This window comes from Thalassophryne amazonica, chromosome 14 (genome assembly GCF_902500255.1).
Source record: "Thalassophryne amazonica chromosome 14, fThaAma1.1, whole genome shotgun sequence".
Taxonomy (NCBI): Eukaryota; Metazoa; Chordata; class Actinopteri; order Batrachoidiformes; family Batrachoididae; genus Thalassophryne; species Thalassophryne amazonica.
Genome location: NC_047116.1, coordinates 16509126 through 16528279, shown reverse-complemented (window position 1 = coordinate 16528279; position 19154 = coordinate 16509126). Strand labels below are relative to the sequence as shown.

General features: G+C 40.7%; 1 long non-coding RNA gene across 1 annotated transcript; it reads right to left on the bottom strand.

Moving 5' to 3' along the window:
• Positions 1-16113: 16113 nt before the first annotated feature.
• Positions 16114-16679, bottom strand: LOC117524864. The gene is made up of 2 exons (XR_004564883.1): positions 16451-16679; positions 16114-16372 (listed from the first exon to the last, which is right to left on the bottom strand). It is a non-coding gene; the product is annotated as an uncharacterized LOC117524864 (long non-coding RNA).
• Positions 16680-19154: the final 2475 nt, after the last annotated feature.

Sequence of the window (19154 nt, the reverse complement as noted above, 5' to 3'; positions counted from 1 at the left end):
GTACCAGCGCATCTGGTGCTGTGCTGCCAAACGGGATGCAGGGGGTTGTTGGATGCATTCCCGGAGCAAGATGTTGGAGACTCTGTCATACCATTTTATGCCCTCTATTATGCGCAATGCTCTGCTGTCGAAACTGTTGAATCTCTCTGCCATAGACTTATTAAGAGGCCAGGTTTCTGCTTCATGAAGAAGGATGGAGAGGACTGAGGTGTTGTAGATCCGCAGTTTGGTCTTTCTTGAGATGGAGTGGTGTCTCCACAGCGGCTTCCAAAGGATTTTCATGGCACTGGCTGCCAGAGCACATCTCCTGTTAATTTCTGTTGTGATACTGCCATTGCTAGTGACAATTGACCCGAGGTAGGTGAAGGAGGTCACAAACTCCACTTCCACCCCACTGATGAGCAGTGGAGGTGGGGCTTCACCTCCGATGTGCATGAGCTTGGTTTTTAGCCAGCTGACCCTTAGGCTGGGGGCTCTTAACCCCCTGCCACTTTAAGCATTTTTTTTTAATGTAGATGTAAATGAATATTCAAACTTTTCAGCTAGTTGACAGTAGGACTATACAATATGGCCAAATAATCATATCTCAATATTGTCATATCAGTATGATATACGATATGACAATGATTTCACACAAAGTGCAGCAACAGTGAAAATCATCCATCCATCCATCCATCCATCCATCCATCCATCCATCCATTTTCTTCCGCTTTATCCGGAGTCGGGTTGCGGGGGCAGCAGCTCAAGCAAAGCCGCCCAGACCTCCCAATCCACACACACCTCCCCCAGCTCCTCCGGGGGAACCCCAAGGCGTTCCCAAGCCAGCCGAGAGATGTAATCCCTCCAGCGTGTCCTGGGTCTTCCCCGGGGCCTCCTCCCAGTGGGACGTGCCTGGAACACCTCTCCAGCGAGGCATCCAGGGGGCATCCGGAAAAGATGCCCGAGCCACCTCAACTGACTCCTTTCGACGTGGAGGAGCAGCAGCTCGACTCCGAGCTCCTCCCGAGTGACCGAGCTCCTCACCCTATCTCTAAGGGAGCACCCAGCCACCCTGTGGAGGAAACTCAAAAATCAGACATTCTTAAACAAAACAGTAATAATACTTCACTCATTTTGCACTGATCATGTTTTGGATACTGTGCCCTCCGAAAGTATTGGAACACTTGGTATTTCGTGCACTTTACTTTGTTTATGCCATTTCAAATACTAGAAATACAAAAAATATAAAGAATAAAAATGTCTATAATTAGCTTCCTCAAACTCAAACTGAAAGCAAATTTCTAAAACTTGATAAAACCTGTAAATAATAATCAGTTTTACTGCCAGTTTTCTTCAAACAAGTCAGGGGACGGAAACATGAACATTTCCAAGTCACTGAATATGTCTTGGACTTTATTTACATCAATTATGAAGAAATACAAAAGTTTATTTCACCAAACCATCAAATCTCTGCTTTCATCTCAGATGTACTTTCTGGCGAATTGTAGCTGAACGTTGAGGTCTGCTTTTTAAGAAAATCCTCCTCTACACTTCATCAGGAAGCTGGATTTTATATTTTTAATTAATTTATATCAAGTTGTAGGCATTTGCTTTCAGTTTGAGTTTACGGAAGATAACTTGAGATTTATTTATTAATTTGTATTTGAAATGGCATAAACAAATTAAAATGTGTAAAATGCCAAATGTTCCAATACTTTTGAGTACACTTGAGAAACACTCTGTGGCATGTGTATTTTTAAGTGAAATGCATCATCCTGGTGTCACTCAGAGCAAAATTATTTAAGTCCTTCAGACAGTAAAATTAAGAGGTTATTTAATCAACAGCTGCCTCATCGTTAAAAAAAAAATCACTGGAGAAACTCGTATATATAAGGAAATCCAAATTAAAGGAGAAATGCTGCTTTTAACAACCTGAACCTCATTTATGGCATAAAATATAGTTGTTTACTCACCAATATAACTTTGGTGTCTTTATTAGTCCATGGTTCAAACGACCTGTTCAGTTCATCTGAGGCAAACATTTTTCTTCTTCTACTAAGGTGAATTAGATCATTTTGTTGTACACAGCACCAACTACTGGACAGGAGGAACCTAGCAGTCAGTGTGACTCACTGATTTCAAAATGCGGGTCTTTTCAACCAGACATACGGGGCTGTGACATGCCAATCGTCTGTGTCCAATCAGATTTCAGGGGAGTCCAGTGCAACCCTGGCCTCCGCTCTACCTCCACCCATGCCAGGAAGTGTTCAACATATTACATTTTCTGTTTCACTGTGGACTCAAAATTTGGCACTTCCTGTTTGGGACTACCTGTACCATGAGCAAGCTTCGCACCGCTGTGTGTCGCTTCGCTCGTATTACACACTATTAGATTATGGCTATACATTTTCAGTGATAGTTTTGACTGAAGCTGTCATGTAGTCTTCAAGGATAATTCCTGTCTATGCCACTATATAGATTCTGAGGCCGATTGGTGCCGGTGCTTATCCTCAGAAACCGCAGCATGAAGTGGTTGTTTGTTTAACTCCTCTTGGATGGGATGCGACTGTCTTGTCCAAGGACACAGACAGGTAGCCTCACCACAAAGCTGGAATTGAACCATATAGGTTGGTAGTCCAATTCCTTCACCACAGAGCCACTTGGTCTGCTGTATTTATACTCCCTCACTCTAAATTTGACAATGATGATTTCCAAATAACATTTTTCAGTGTTTGGTTGTAACATAGACATACAGTACATCCATAAAGGATTCACAGCACTTTTCCCACATTTTGTTACATTACAGCCTTATTCCAAAATGGATTAAATTAATTTTTTCCTTCAAAATTCTACTCCCAACACCCTATAATGACAACATAAAAAAGGTTTTCTGAATTTTTTGCAAATTTATTAAAAGTAAAAAACTCAGAAATCACATGTACATAAGTATTCACACCCTTTGCTCAATACTTTCTTGATGCATCTTTTACAGCAATTACAGCCTCAAGAACATGATGCCACAAGCTTCACAAGGTGCACCTGTATTTGGGCAGTTTTGCTCATTCCTTTATGTAGCACCTCTCAAGCTCCATCAGGTTGGATGGGGAGCTTTGGTGCACAGCCATTTTCAAATCTCTCCAGAGATGTTCAGTCAGATTCAGGTCTGGGCTCTGGCTGGGTCACTCAAGGTCATTCACAGAGTTGTCCTGAAGCCACTCCTTTGATATCTTGGCTGTGTGCTTAGGGTCATTGTCCTTCTGAAAGATGAACTGTCGCCCCAGTCTGAGGTCAAGACTGCTCTGGAGCAGGTTTTCATCCAGGATGTCTCTGTACATTGCTGCATTCATCTTTCCCTCAACTCTAACTAGTCTCCCAGTTCCTGCTGCTGAAAAACATCCCCACAGCATGATGCTGCCGCCACCATGCTTCACTGTAGGGATGGTGCCTGATTTCCTCCAAACATGACGCCTGGCATTCACACCAAAACTTTGGCAGAGTGGCCATCTGGTTGTTGGTCAATTCCCTGACCCCGATCACTCAGATTATACTGGCAGCCAGCTCTATGAAGAGTCCTGGTGGATCTGAACTTCTTCCGTTTATGCATGAAGGAGGCCACTGTGCTCATTGGGACCTTCAAAGCAGCAGAAATGTTTCTGTACCCTTCCCCAGATTTGTGCCTCGAGACAATCCTGTCCTGGAGGTCTACAGACAATTCCTTTGATTTCATGCTTGGTTTGTGCTCTGACTGTCAACTGTGGGACCTTATATGTAGACAGGCGTGTGTCTTTCCATATCATGTCCAATCAACTGAATTTACCCCTGGTGGATTCCAGTTAAACTGCAGAAACATCTCAAGGATGATCAGTTGTACCAGGATGCACCTGAGCTCAATTTTCAGTTTCACGGCAAAGGCTGTGAATACTTATGTACGTGTGATTTCTTATTTATTTATTGATGAATTTGCAAAAATCTCAAAAAACTATTTTCACATTGCCATTATGGGGTACTGTGTGTAAAATTTTGAGGGGAAAAAAAAGGAATTTCATCCATTTTCGAATAAGGCTGTATCATAACAAAATGTGGACAAAGAGAAGCACTGTGAATACTTTCTGGATGCACTGTATTCAAATACAGAGGCACACTTACTGCCCTTTACATGCCAGTGGTAGCACAGGGTGGTATAATTACTCATGTGGGTCTTCCTGTGTACAAAAGCACTCAGAAACAGGTGAACAGATTTTCATCAAACTCCTCTGGAATATTCCATAAGTGAGCGTCTTCACCTGATTAACTTTTGGCACAGATTGGTCAAAGGACAAAGTCAGGGTTGTCAAAAGTATGTTTTGGCTGACAAACACTTCTGCCAGGATATAGATGCAACCAATGGGGCTAGAGAGATGATGTAAAGCTTATATCAATCAGTAAATCATTATGATAACATCACAAAGATGTCATGACATCACATTATCCAAAATAGAGACCTTCCAGTATACTTCCACAAAAAGGCAATCAAAAGCTCATATTCATCAGCTAATCATTTGTCATGTGATGTCATGATAATGTCGCTGCAGTCTGAAAAGCATTCATGATGTGCATGTGCAGGGCACGCACCACTCCTCTGATGCTTTTCATTGCACTTATTCTGTATCTAATTGTAAAATAAATTTTATTTTTTCAGTTGCTATCATTTCAAGATGATGTTTTAGCCTGTGTTGGATTATTGGAAAACCCAATAATCATAACATAGATATAACATAGATAAAAATTATTTTGTGCAATATGATTTTTGTTTTTAACTGACAAGAGAGTTTCATAAAACACAGGTGAAGTCAGATTAAATTTAAAAAGAAGCAAAACAGGGTGCGTTATTATAACCCAGCATCACAAAACATGTTGAAAATGCAGCTTGGAATCAATAAAATCACATTCTGGGGCGGATCTAGGCGGAATGTTTTGAGCATTATTGACGGAATAATCTTGAAGTGGCCTTCTGGTTTTATAGTTTGTATAAACAGCTTGGATTACGCTGGGTTTAGCTCACAGCGTCAATGACATTTTCATGTTCGCAGAGTCTCTTAAAAACCAGTTAATCTGCCAGTTGACTTCATCAGTTCCATTTGTTGGTATCCTGCAGCAGGCCTGTCATCACGCGGCATTTAGAGAGAAAAGAGTTGTCATTTTGGATGCGGCATGTTGACTCACCGCTACAAACAGAAATCTCATAACCCGCTGGAAGTTGTTCAGTATCATGGTTTAGACGGATTTTTAAACCAAAAGTCAAGTCAAAATTTTTTACTGCACCATAAAATATTCAGATATGGCTAAAACACAAGGACAAAATAATCACCCAAATTTACATTATTAGAACCACTGAGCATGTATAAAAGTATAACAAAGTCTTAACATATTACACTATGTGATTATGGCGACAATTACATCCACATTTTCTTGTCTTGGAAGCATGATATACTTCAGAAACTGTTTTGTATGTGTTACAAGTGTAATACTCACCTGTATCATACATATTTATTATTCAAAACTTAAATGCTTATTTACTGAGATGCTTATTTGTACTTTGTTGAAATATTGACCCAATTAAAATAATCTCATGGCAAAGTCTGTAGTATTGTTTTTAATTAATTAATTTATTTATTTACTTTTTACATTTCTGTGAATTTTTACAGAACAATACGGGAATATGTTCCAAGAAGAGTCAATAGTCACTAAACAATAAACTGGTATTTACACAAGAAGATACACAGTAAAGAGATAAACTCCTATAATGTCTGGAAGACTTCTTATCACAAATGTGTTTAACGATTCTTTTGTTTAATTTATTTATTTATTTATTTTTTGGTTACATGGAAAAATACTTCCAAGTTTGGAAGGAGTTTATGTTTGTGCAGTACTAGCAGCAAGGTCATCACAATAAAAGAACTTATACTCATCATCATCACCATCATCATCATAATGTAAGAATTTATATTAAGGGTCTTGTAATAAGTATTAAATTGTATTGAAGCCCTTATAATGCTGCGTTTAGGACCCTCGGATGCATTTTCAACATTAGTGACATTGTCTTGCCAGTGATATTAACTCGGGTACCTCAGGTTGCAATATCCTCACGAGTTTCTGAGTGAAATTCTGGCCTAATGGAATGTTCAAGGTATTTTTCCCAGAACTAGAGGTCAGAATCTCCGAACGTCCGAGGGTTCTAAATGCAGCAAAAGCCCTTGTAACATGTTTCTTGTAAGTCCCTTCGGCTGCTCCCTTGTTTGCACTCGGGGTCGCCACAGCAAAGCCAAGGTGGATCTGCATGTTGAATTGGCACAGGTTTTACACCGGATGCCCTTCCTAATGCAACTCCACATTACATCGAGAAATGTGGCAGGGGTGGGATTTATGTTATTATATGTTAAATTTATATGCTAATAACCTGTTAAGTTATAAATGGCTTAAGAATGTTAATAAAATACACAGTTGTTTATAATGGGATCACAAACACATTTATTGCATCTTAGAGATATCAAAAAAGTTGACTAAAAGTAGATTTCTTGTTAGTTTGTTTCTCCACTCATTGAAGTAGCATCTTCCATTTGGATTGGATGAGTTAACTTTTTGAGATTTATTGAGTTTAGCTAACTTACCAATTAAGTCTGTATTTGACTTTTACTGAGCTCTTTTTGGTTACTTTATTGAGTAAGGATACATGGCTAATTATGTATTTGTGTGTGGTTAAAGATACACGTGTTAACATTTAACTGTGCGTTTTGCGGTTATGGAATTTAAAATGACAATGATTCCTTATGTCGCTGCGGCAATCCCCGAACCCGGTGGTGGACACCGGAAGTAAGGGATGCCGTCAAGCTGAAGAAGGAGTCCTACCTATCTTTGTTGGTAGGTGGGACCCCAGAGGCAGCTGACAGGTACCAGCAGGCCAAGCGTGCCGCAGCCCGTGCGGTCGCAGAGGAAAAAACTCGGGTCTGGGAGGAGTTCGGGGAGGCTATGGAGGAGGACTATCGGTTGGGCTCGAAGAGATTCTGGCAAACCGTCCGATGCCTCAGGAGGCGGAAGCAGCTCTCCACCAACACTGTTTACGGTGCGGGTGGGGAGCTGTTGACCCTGACTGGGGATGTTGTCGGGCGGTGGAAGGAGTACTTCGAGGATCTCCTCAATCCCATCGTCACGTCTTCCGAAGAGGAAGCAGAGACTGGGGACTCAGAGGCGGACTCATCCATTACCCAGGCCAAAGTCACCGAGGTGGTTAGAAAGCTCCTTGGTGGCAAGGCTCCTGGGGTGGATGAAATCTGTCCTGAGTACCTTAAGTCTCTGGATGTTGTGGGACTGTCTTGGCTGACATGCCTCTGCAACATCGCGTGGCGATCGGGGACAGTGCCTCTGGATTGGCAGACCGGGGTGGTGGTCCCTCTGTTTAAGAAGGAGAACTGGAGGGTGTGTTCCAACTATAGGGGGATCACACTCCTCAGCCTCCCCGGTAAGGTCTATTCCAGAGTACTGGAGAGGAGAATTCGACCGATGGTCGAACCTCGGATTCAGGAGAAGCAGTGTGGTTTTCGGCCTGGTCGCGGCACACTGGACCAGCTCTACACGCTCCATCGGGTGCTCAAGGGTTCATGGGAGTTCGCCTAACCAGTCCACATGTGTTTTGTGGATCTGGAGAAGGCGTTTGACCGTGTCCCTCGGGGCACCCTGTGGGGAGCGCTCCGGGAGTACGGGGTCCGGGGTCCTTTGCTAAGGGCTATCCGGTCCCTGTACGACCGCAGCAGGAGCTTGGCTCGCATTGCCGGTAGTAAGTCAAACCTCACTCGGTCACTCGGGAGGAGCTCGGAGTCGAGCCGCTGCTCCTCCACATCGAAAGGAGTCAGTTGAGGTGGCTCGGGCATCTTTTCCGGATGCCCCCTGGACGCCTCGCTGGAGAGGTGTTCCGGGCACGTCCCATTGGGAGGAGGCCCCAGGGAAGACCCAGGACACGCTGGAGGGACTACGTCTCTCAGCTGGCTTGGGAACGCCTTGGGGTTCCCCCGGAGGAGCTGGGGGAGGTGTGTGTGGATCGGGAGGTCTGGTCGGCTTTGCTTGAGCTGCTGCCCCCGCGACTCGACTCTGGATAAAGCGGAAGAAAATGGATGGATGGATGGATGATTCCTTATAGTTTAATAATAAATGTGCTTATGATGCTGTTAGCAACAGTTATATCATCTTATTAAGACATAATAATATTAAAAACAATTATATTTCAAAAATAAATGTGACTTATAGACTAGTGTGACTTTATCGATCTATCTATCTATCTATTCATTTACATGTGATTAATAATCTGGTGTGTTTTATAGTCTGGAAAATATGGAAGTTATGATAACAGTATCCAGAGAGCAAACAACATCATGCTCTACAGGATATGATCAATTTATTTGACAATTTAAATACAACACGAACAATTTCATTTAAATAAAATTACCATCCCCGTGACCCAATCCCGGATAAGCAGTTGAAGATGAGTGAGTGAGTAAAATTATCATGAACAAAAACAACAACAACAACAAAAAACAATAACTACTACAAGTAATATAAATAACTGAAATTAAACACTGCTTGTTTACTAGTTTTTCTTAACATTTCTGAATGTGAGACATATATTTGTTTGGAACACTGCATATAAAGATATGATCTATTAATGGAAATATGATGAAACGTTGACCAGGGTGCAGGAGAGGACTCTAAGCGTTAATTGGATTATACTTTATTTGAAGGATTATGCTGAATTGCTTCAATAATCATCTTCACTGTCAAATTATAAGTTTAAATACCATTACTATTGTAATTTATAGCAAAGGTTATACATTGTGGCCATGGTAACCAGGGGCCTGTAGCTACAAAAATTGCAGAGAAATAGTCTTTAGACAAAAAAAACAAAAACAAACAAAAACATAAATAAAGTCTGGAATCAGTCAATAAAAGCATAAATGTAGAACAAACAATTGCTTATTTAAACTCTAAAGAGGAGTGTAATTAAGAGGTAAGGTAGCATCAGTAGTTTTCACTGAGTGTTTTTTGCAAGATAAAAAGAAGGCTTATTGGTCAGTTTTCAGGACACCACCTCTACACCTGGGCTGTCAGCAACTGTCAGTGTTTGAAGGACAAAATAAACTTACTTTGTGGGGTTCATGCACAAGCATTTCAGGTAGAATTATATGTGCTTGATATACTACATACAACACCATGAAACCAAGACGGTGGACTGACACTGTCACAACAAGGAAGATTTCTCCTGGTACACCACACAGCCCCAGCCAACTGGTGACTTATAATATGATGCTCATTATCTTGTTTACATGGCAGAGCTTAGGGTAAAAGAAAAATAAATGTCTTTTTCTGTTATTATTATATATTTTTAATATACCAGTGGCATTCTCTGTTCTGCATTCTTCAGTCTGGTCCCCACCTCATCAAGTGTCTTTAATTTTCTAACTTCAGTCGAAACATCCTCGGGCTCTCCCAAACTCCAGTTTCTTCGGATGTCCTCAGTGAGGTCCAGCAAATTATGGAAAACCACCTTCTGGAATCTTTAAATTAATAACAGGTTTTGTTATGTTGTACTACAATTGTATACTGCAGGCAAATCATTAAGACCAAAAGCTATAGTTTACTTGCTGTGGCTCAGACAAAGCACACACGGAATCTAACTTCATGCTGTGCTCTAGACAGTATGTTGAGGAATTCACCCTTTTCTGTTTGTCTTATGAGGATTTCACCTTTTTCTATGAGGATTTGACCTTTTCTTGTTGTCTTGTGAGTCTTAGGCTGGCCGTGGCTGACCTGCTTGCCCCTCACATCATCTACCCCTGTGCAGTTTAAAAGACCTGCTCATTCATCCACTCCCTGCTAGTTCATTGAGGCATCTGTTCCGTCTACAGCTATGGTACACTTTGGGCTTTTTGGACAGATCCTTAGCTGGTGGATTTTGACTCTGCTCTTCTGGCATATAAAATCATTCATTTCACCTAATCAGTGTATGGTTGTCTGCATTTTGGGGTCCAATTCATTCATTTGCAATAATATATCTTTATAAGATAGATAATATTAACTAACATCTAAAGTGATTTAATTTTGCACATCACACCTTTAAATATAAACAAGCCACACAAGTGTTTTTATGCTCTAAACTTACCTTTTTACATTATCCCCCTGGATGTAGGGATGAGTTTGATGTGGTGGATAACTGTGAATAAAACAAGTATTAAAAAATCACTTAGGAAAGGGTGAAAATTTTTCTTCACAAGTGCAAATTCTGTAATTACATATAAAATACATGACTAAAGGTACGCATTTGGCATATTTATAACAACATCATACCTATGCTTGATCACAAACAATGTGTCAGCACTCTTATTTGCCTATGTGCAACATTTTCTCTCCCACTTAGCTCCCTTGCTTCCTGTACTGTATTTCCAATGTGGAATGGCCTATAAATGAAATATTACATAAAATATTTTGAGTCTAGGCTGCACCAACAACCCATTATAAAGTCAATTTCACTAACAACCAAATGTCACACACAAATGTATAGTGTAAATAATCTGACACCAGCAGCGTAAGCATGCTATCTTGTCATTGTTACTAGAGGGAGGGTCCACTAGTCCTAGGGTCCATTGGTCCTTACCTCTTTATATCATTTGATGGTGTATATTACAACCCCAAACTGATTTTAAAGTTCACAAATAAATGTAATACTTTCAAAAATAGCTTAACAAACCAGATCCATTTTTGTTCTTACACAAATAAAACATATGATTCTGTTGACATACACCATTATTCACTTTTAATTGTACTGCTGGCTATAAATCTGTTGAATTGAAAATCAACAAATAATGGTAATTCACCATAATTGAATTTTTTTTTATTGTCACACTTTTGTAACATTACTTAACCTACTTTACTGCAACATATAGCCTACTATCAATGTAAAAACAACTTCAACATGCTCTCCTTAATACTAGGACTAAGACTAGTGGACCCTAGGCTTAGTGGAAAGTTCCCGCTACTAGCTAGCAGGACAGTACAATTGTCCTAGAGCCTCCGTTACATTGTGAGCAGCATAAAATTAATAGCAGTCATTTCTAGTTTTCCCTATTTAAATATAGTAGCAAAAGTACTTACAAAGTGTGTCGTTGTCATCAAAGCTCACATTTCAGTACTTCAGTCACTTTACGGGTGCTGGTGTAATGACGTTGCCCTCCTCATGGTAACGTAACTACTAAATGCAACATTGGATTTGAAACTCAAAGTCCAGTGTGTCTGCACATGCACAGTACAGTACCCAACATAATTTTACATTTTATAAAATCTATAAATTAATGTATTAATCTGTATTAATCATTTTAATATTAATTAAAATGGTGTTCTGGGAGTTTCTTTTTATTGTATTTTATATGAAAAAATAAATGCATTGATTAATGTCTCTGTTTAAACCATATATCACCAAACAGTGAAATATGAACTTGGAGAAATATCACCACAATAATCCATATTGCAACTTTTTCGAGTTTCAGCTGAACAAATCGCCCACTTGATTGAACAAATTTGCATTTTTGTGACACACTGATGTTGCAGTCGCATTTTATCTGATTTAAAAGATGTTCAGACCGGATATCACCCAGTTTTCCCAGTTAGTGCTCAGTGGGTTTGTTTAAAAAACAACCAGATGACGTCAGTGTCAACAATTCAATGGTGTCTCCTGCACTGAAAAAAGTGAAACACGGTGCACTTCATTCAAAGTACTTATTTACATTGGTCTAATGGAAAATTGTGGTTTCCAGTTTAAATCTGCTGGAATCACTTTACAAAATCCTAAAAATACATTGTGAGAAACTAAAAAAAATTAGCTGTAACAAATTACATCAATTTTTTTTAAGTTGATCCAAAGTAGCATTTTTTTCTTTTCAGTGTGGGAAGTGAAATTAAAATTTGAAACTACAATATCTTCTGGACTTTAACTTGAGGAATTTTTTAATAGTTTGGGAGGTCCTGCAGCTTACATCCAAACTTATATGTCAAAAAAAGGGTGTAACAGTACATAAAAATCACAGTTCTTTACTTTTCAGTAGAGTAGAAAGAAGAAACACAACATTAAAGATGTTTAACTTGCGGTATTTAGGCTCCTGTGTGGCAGAAGAGTCTTTCCAGATTGTTATGAAATAATTTTGCTTGAATTCTGAGAAATATATGTTTCAAAGGCAGCATGGCGGATTAGTGATTTGCACTGTTGCCTCACAGCATGAAGGTCCTGGGACTGCTTCCTACCTGGACCTTGTGGGTTCTCTCCAGCTGGTCCGGCTTCTTCTGACTTCCAAAGATATGCAGGTTAGGTGGACTGGAAATGTTAAATTGACAGTAGGTGTGACTGTTTGTCTATAAGTGGCTCTGCGATGGACAGATGTCCTGTTCAGCGGGCACCCCGCCTTTCATCCTATGACAGCTGGGATAGGCTCCAGACCCACCGTAGCCCTTGAATGAAGTAAGTGGGTCTAGAATATGAATGAATGAATATGTTTTTTAAAAAAGTGACATACTCCAATATGACATATATGTTTTTTCCTCTTCATTAAGCTTTTTTTTTTTTTTTTTTTGGACAGATGAGACTTATGGTCTTGTTTTCTGATTTCCTCCTTGACATCCAATCAGGATGTTCATAGAACCGTCTCATATTGCTGGCAGACAAAAAAAAAAAAAAAGGAATGAGCCTCATCAATTAGCCTGCCTGCTGTTTTTACTTTCAGCTGGCGTAGTCAGACAGAACCCTGATAACAAGAACAAAAAACACTCAAAGCCCCAACAATCAGGCTCAAACCTCTGACCATCTCCCTAAGAAGCTACTACAAACACATCCCACCTAGAAACATGATGTACGGGATGAATCGACGAGTTTCAAGTTTGAAATCGTGTTTAGACTGATACAGCCAAGTTGTGTGACATCATCAGTGCCCAAATAAAAATTTATTTATTTTTATCAAGCATTTGATTGGACACTTTTTTGAGAGGAAGGGGCTTGTTGAACGTACAAACACATGGATACCACATGGTCATTTGACTGACAGGCTAACAAACAGCTTGGTCAAAAAATTCCATAAAAATCAGCTTCTAATATCTGTGCTAATGTGAAGGAGTTTTACATATTGATTTTGTGCTGTACCCATATTTTGGGTTACACATTTCATTGTATTCCGTTTTAGGGTTGAAGGGAATATCTATAGACTGAATGGATAAGATACTGCACATTGTACAGTCTTCTTCTGATTTTTTCTTACAGTGCAATGAGACGAGCCCACTGATTTCCACATTACATCATATTGGCTTTAATAATTTATACGTCCACCAGAATGCTGCACATCATCAAATAATATTTCATTTTTTTCATAAAAGGAATAGAAATTGTGACATATCCCAATTCTAAACAGAAGCAAATGTTATGTATGTAAAGAATACATACACAGTACTGCGCAAAAGTCTTAGGCACCATAGTGTAGACTCCCCAAAGACAGATATTTACCCGAGGCCAAAATATGGCCATCGGTATTGCAAAGGCTTTGCGTCCGTCTGTCCGTCCGTCTGTCTGTTTGTGCTCATCATAAGTCCATTCCTATTATTGCCAGGGTCTTCAAATTCACAGGAGCATTCTTGGGACACAGACCTTGGACAAGTTCAGATGGATAACCTTGACCTATTCTAAGAGGTCAAAAGGTCACATTCTTTCTACACACTCTTTTGTTGATGCTCATATGGCCGAGGGTATTTTAGCATTGCGTTATATTTTTTATTTAGAATTTCAATCATCAAAAGTAAAAAAAAAGCTAATTGTTTTATAGATGATTTGGTCTATTTGATTAAAGAAAGTAGGATGTTTAATAATTTAACATCTTTACACATTAACAAAAATTCTCATAATTTTTTTAGGTTTACAGCGTGATGCATAATGAACCAAAGGCAACGAAGAAGTGATAATAACGATGAATAATGAACTGATCAACTTATTGTTTTTGTAAAACCAAAAAGAATTAGGTTTTAGCAGTAAAGTGTACTAACACAGGATGTTTATTTTGCTTTAGTGCAAATCCTTTGTCATAAACTGTGAGAAATGAATAGAATGTGCCATTATTTTTGCAGCATCTTTTCTTTGCATCTGATTTTAATTGCGCTTGAGATTTTCGTACCATGCTGTCTTTTTTCATTTTTCTTGGTTCCTCTTATAAAATTATATCGGCACAGTAAAAGTGATGGGAAGTGGCAGCCTTGTGATCAGAGGGTCAAAGGTTCTATCCCTGGCTAGAGAGCCATATGTGTGTTACAATCAGTATGTATTATCACACTGAGGGTGCTGTTGAGCAAGGTGCTCCCGGTGTAGAGCTGAGTGTCTTGTCTGGCATCAGCGTGCATGTGTTTGCTTCAAGGTGCTTTTGCATTATTGCGGTCTTGTGTTTTGCACACCTTATTGGTGTGCACAAAGCTTTTACTGCGGCCACCGCTGCTGTAGTTTATTCTTCTCAACACAGCTAAAATCAGACACAGTACCATCACTATATTAGCTTACTTCAAACGCCAAACCATTTTATTACAAATGACAGAGGTGCATTTGAAAACTGGCATTTCCACCTGCAGGTTTGTGTGTTTTTTATTTCACTTTACTTTGATAGGGAATTAATTTGTTACTGCAGAATTTTGGAAATTTACACACGTATCTTATTAGCAGAGGCACCACCCCACTTTGCACTCAGTTTCTGTGTATACAATGATTGATGCAATTCCAGTGTCAAAGGTCAACATATTTGATGTTTCAATGCAATGCAGCAACACAGTACACACTGCATTCATCTGTACAAGACTGCTGCCACCAAATGCACAATGAACAAATGCTGCATTTAAATGTTTTACTAACAACAAAATATTTAAACTCATTTCCATAAATTTAGCCATTTCCTTATATATTTTTTCTAAATGTATTACCTTGGTGCCAGTAATTTGACATTGACCTCTGACCTTGATCATCGACTGATCCTGATCAAAATCAAATCATTTCTTCCCATGCATGGGCTCCATGTACTCACGAAGTTTGATCACAGTCATATTAGGTGTTTTTAAGATATCTTCCCAAGGTGATCACAAGGCTGTACACCTTACAGCAGTGGTGCAATAATGGAGAAAACATTCAAAATATGTTTTGGCTGCAACAACATGAACGCAACTTTGGATGAAAAAAAAACCCACTTTATATAAATGCAGTCCATTTAGCAGTGCTCATGGTTGGTCATCAAAAACTCTAAACTTGACATTTCTACAGTGATGTGAGCACATTTCAGTAAACACTACAGAAAAAAACAGTATTTTATAAAAAATTTCTGACAATATTTAAAATGTTTGTTCACAAATGGGCTGAACTGTGCATCCAGTTGCACATCATATCTATTTTTGCTCCAATAATCCTCACATTTGTCTTGTAGCAACACTTTGGAGATCGATTTAAAGTTGACAGATCAGATTTTTGCGGGGTATCCTGCTGCTGTCTGACTCACGGGTTGTGCGAGTGCTGCAGAACTCCAAAACAACCCACTTCGGAATCCACCAAAGCCTCCTCATTGTCCTGCTTCTGGACTACAAACTGAGAATTCCTGCGGAAGTCCCTCCCTGCTTCACTCCGATGATGTAACCACTTTCCAAATATAGCATGTTGCTGATGGCTACGCGTCGCAGCCTATGGCCCGGGCGCACTGTCAGTCACGTGACGTCACCTGTTATGATTGTAAACAGCCCGCCTGCTTTGCACCGACGCTCTGCGCCTAGCCGACTACTCCATTCCAGCCCTTTGTTCGCGCTGCGAAAACACCGCGGCGACAAAAGAGGAGCGCGCGTCCCGCCGACAACGTGCGCTTGGCACCGCGGAGCGAAATCGCAGCGCACCGTCGCAAAAGCGCAAAAGCACAGCGCCGCACCGGATGGGTTTTGTTGTGGGAGCAACCCGGCGAAATGCGCAAAGCTGCTGCCGCACGGAAAAACAACAACAGAACGGAGTTGTCAACGCACAACACATTTACACATGCTCGACGCTTTTTTTGTCCAGTTTCTTTTATGCAAGACCACAATAATTTCACGCCCTGATGAGGCTGCAGCGGTGTAGCGCGCTCCGAAATGTTTAAAATATGCAGAAAAAAGCGCACAAACTTATTTTGAAAAACACCACACACATACCTGATTGGAGAGGACAACACTTCAACCCCACCGTTTCCATTCGACATATTTCACCTAAATGATGTGGCGCCGCCGACTTTGTGTCCATTTGTGGCACAGCTGATCCAAAACACTTTTTGTTTTTGCAGCGAGTGGAACTCTAACGCGCACAAAAAGTAGTTCAGAGGTCACACGCCAAAAGTTGAAGTGACTCTACTGGATGTCTAATGGCACTTACTGGGCACACTGTGGATGCATGTCGGAGCGATCATCTGCATCTCCGACGCTGGCAGCCCCGGCTCAGCCCGTCTCCGGTGACACCCCCCTCACCTCGACGTTTTTACCATCCGGAAGAATTGACAGCGAGCTTTTCCTTTCATTGCTCCGACCAAGTGCAGTTTCAGCAAAGCTTCAAGGAAGTTGTCTCTTTTGTTCCAGTATTTTTGGTTGCGTCAATGTTGCGAAAAGGCGGGGGGTGAAGGGGGGGGCGGAGCGGAGAGGAGCGGGTGGCTTTACATGGAGCGACCAAAAGTGAGAGAGAGAGAGAGAGAGAGAGAGAGAGAGAGAGAGAGAGAGAGAGAGAGAGAGAGAGAAAAAAAAAAACATGTGAGTGCGCGTCGCAGCCTGAGCGCACAAAAATAAAAGTCGTCGTTCAAAATCCACGACAAAGATGAACTCACGCGTCTGGAGACAAGCAGCTTCCCTTCGTAGTAAAACAAAAAAGATGCACACGCGGCGCGCACGGCCCGACTCCGATAATATATACGATGGGCTCCGTGCGCCCTGCGCGCGTAAAAGCGGAGCGGAGACAGAGCGGCTGCGAAATCGTTGGCTCTATTCTAAATCTACACCCAGTCTGCCATAAACGACGCATGTGAGGGCTGTTTGTTATTCACCCGAGCCAAAAAGTCTCCAAAACGCGTTTAAACTCCAAACGGTAACAGGATAGCCGGTAAATCGTTTCGCGCTCTGCAGGAACCGCTTAACATCCAAAGCTATTTGTTGCCAAACAAATTCACTTCATCCAGACTGAAGTTGCGTAAATATCATTTTTTTGAAATTCCGAAATTAATAAAAAAAATGGAGGTGACAGTCAGCACAAAAGTTTTGTGTCATTAAACTTATAGATGGACCCGTGCTTAAGGACCTCTGCAGAGTTTAAGCGCAAAAGTGGCGCAACAAGTGTAAGGAATTGTTCTGTAAATGATTAACAGCAACTCTTTAAGGATCCCGTCACTCTTGGCAGCGAACGGAGGGAGAGCTGAAGCGGCTTATACGCAGACATAGGATCGCGTCGTAACGTTGGATAAAAAGGTGAGCTGTTCCCTGCTTTGCTGTTACAGTGGCGTTGCGTCAGGAAGTGGCTGGTGTCAGGGAAGCCGTGCACGCCCTGCTCCCTCCGTCAGTCTGTAATGACAAACAGAAGACGAGAAGCAGGTTAAGCTGTTTAACGCTCTCTGGGTGACTTGGAAAGGCAAAAATGTGGTTCAGATCGTGAAGCGCAAACGTTGATATGCAGGTGCGCATGGAGGCCAAAAAAGAAAGAAAGAAAAAAAGAAAAGAAAGAAAGGAAGCCTTTTCAGTCACTCGGCGCAGCTGCAGCAGAGGCCTGTGACGAACGGTGTGAGAGTTTGGATAAAATGAACTCCTGCAGATGTCTGACTGGAGAATATTACGCACAGAAAATACCGCGCAATAGCGCAAGAACAATGTTGCAAAGCATGTTGTGCTAAAAATGTCACACTAAAGTCTGTTATAATAAAACAAAAAGCAAATTGTATAAACAATCTTTCACATCCACTTAATTCTGCATTTGTTTTTGTGCTTCATAAGACTCAAAGAGCATCTTTGCAGTAAAAAAAAGATCTATATTCGGAAATATAAAGGTGATTCATCGTGTGTTTGGACCTAATAAAGAAATCAGTCAAAGTCTTTGTTTTTATTTCAGTGAAAAGCGAGAGAGACGTTTTTAAAAAATCTTTGGCTCCTCGTTCGGACATGACTTGCAGCCGTAAGCATGGTGACATTTTGCTTTTTAATATAGAAACTAAAAATCCCTGCTGGTTTTAGGTTCTATTTCTAAAACACACGCAACACCTGATTAAACTGAAGCTGATGAGGAAATTAAGATACGAGTTGTGCAGGGCGCCGTGCGCAAAGTTGCGCGGCTATATTTGAATATTTGTCACCATGTGTTTATGTGTGTGTGCGTGTGTGTGTGTGTGGGGGCTGACGCACAGTCAGAATGAAAAGAACACAGTAACCGTGCGCATATGTCTGACACAGGCTGCGGTTCCGCTTAAAGGTCATTGATGAGGCACAAGGCAGCAAATCAGCCCTGCATCGCGCAACACCGTGTCAAATATTAAGTCTATAACCAGAGAGAGAGAGAGAGAGAGAGAGAGAGAGAGAGAGAGAGAGAGAGAGAGAGAGAGAGAGAGAGAGAGAGAGAGAACTTGAGCAAGTTTGTGCATGCTCGCGCTTTCTGTCTGCACTTGTGCCGACTTCTCCAAAAATATAAAACAGATGAACTGAAATGCGTCATATTTTTTTCTTTGGTTATCTCCAACACATCCAACGTTGCACAACTATATCTGCTTTGCAACATCAATAAACGAAAGCCCAAAATGCGAGCGCTCAATTTAAGAGTAAAAAGTTCTTCTCAGATGATTATTTTTTGCAACAATCACTCTTACGCGTGCATGCAAATGATTTAAGGAATGACGCGTAAATGGAAGATAAATTCGAATAAAAAAATATATGTTGCGCTTTGAAATGTTAGAATTTTTCTGTCTGAAACGTTTTCAGAAAAGTTCGAGTGTATTCAAGAATTCAAATATTAAAAAAGCCGGTTTAAACAGAAATTTAGAATATGAGGAGCTACTGAAAGGTCATATTGTGTGGGAGGAATATGACTCAACGCGAAACACTCAGTAGACTGT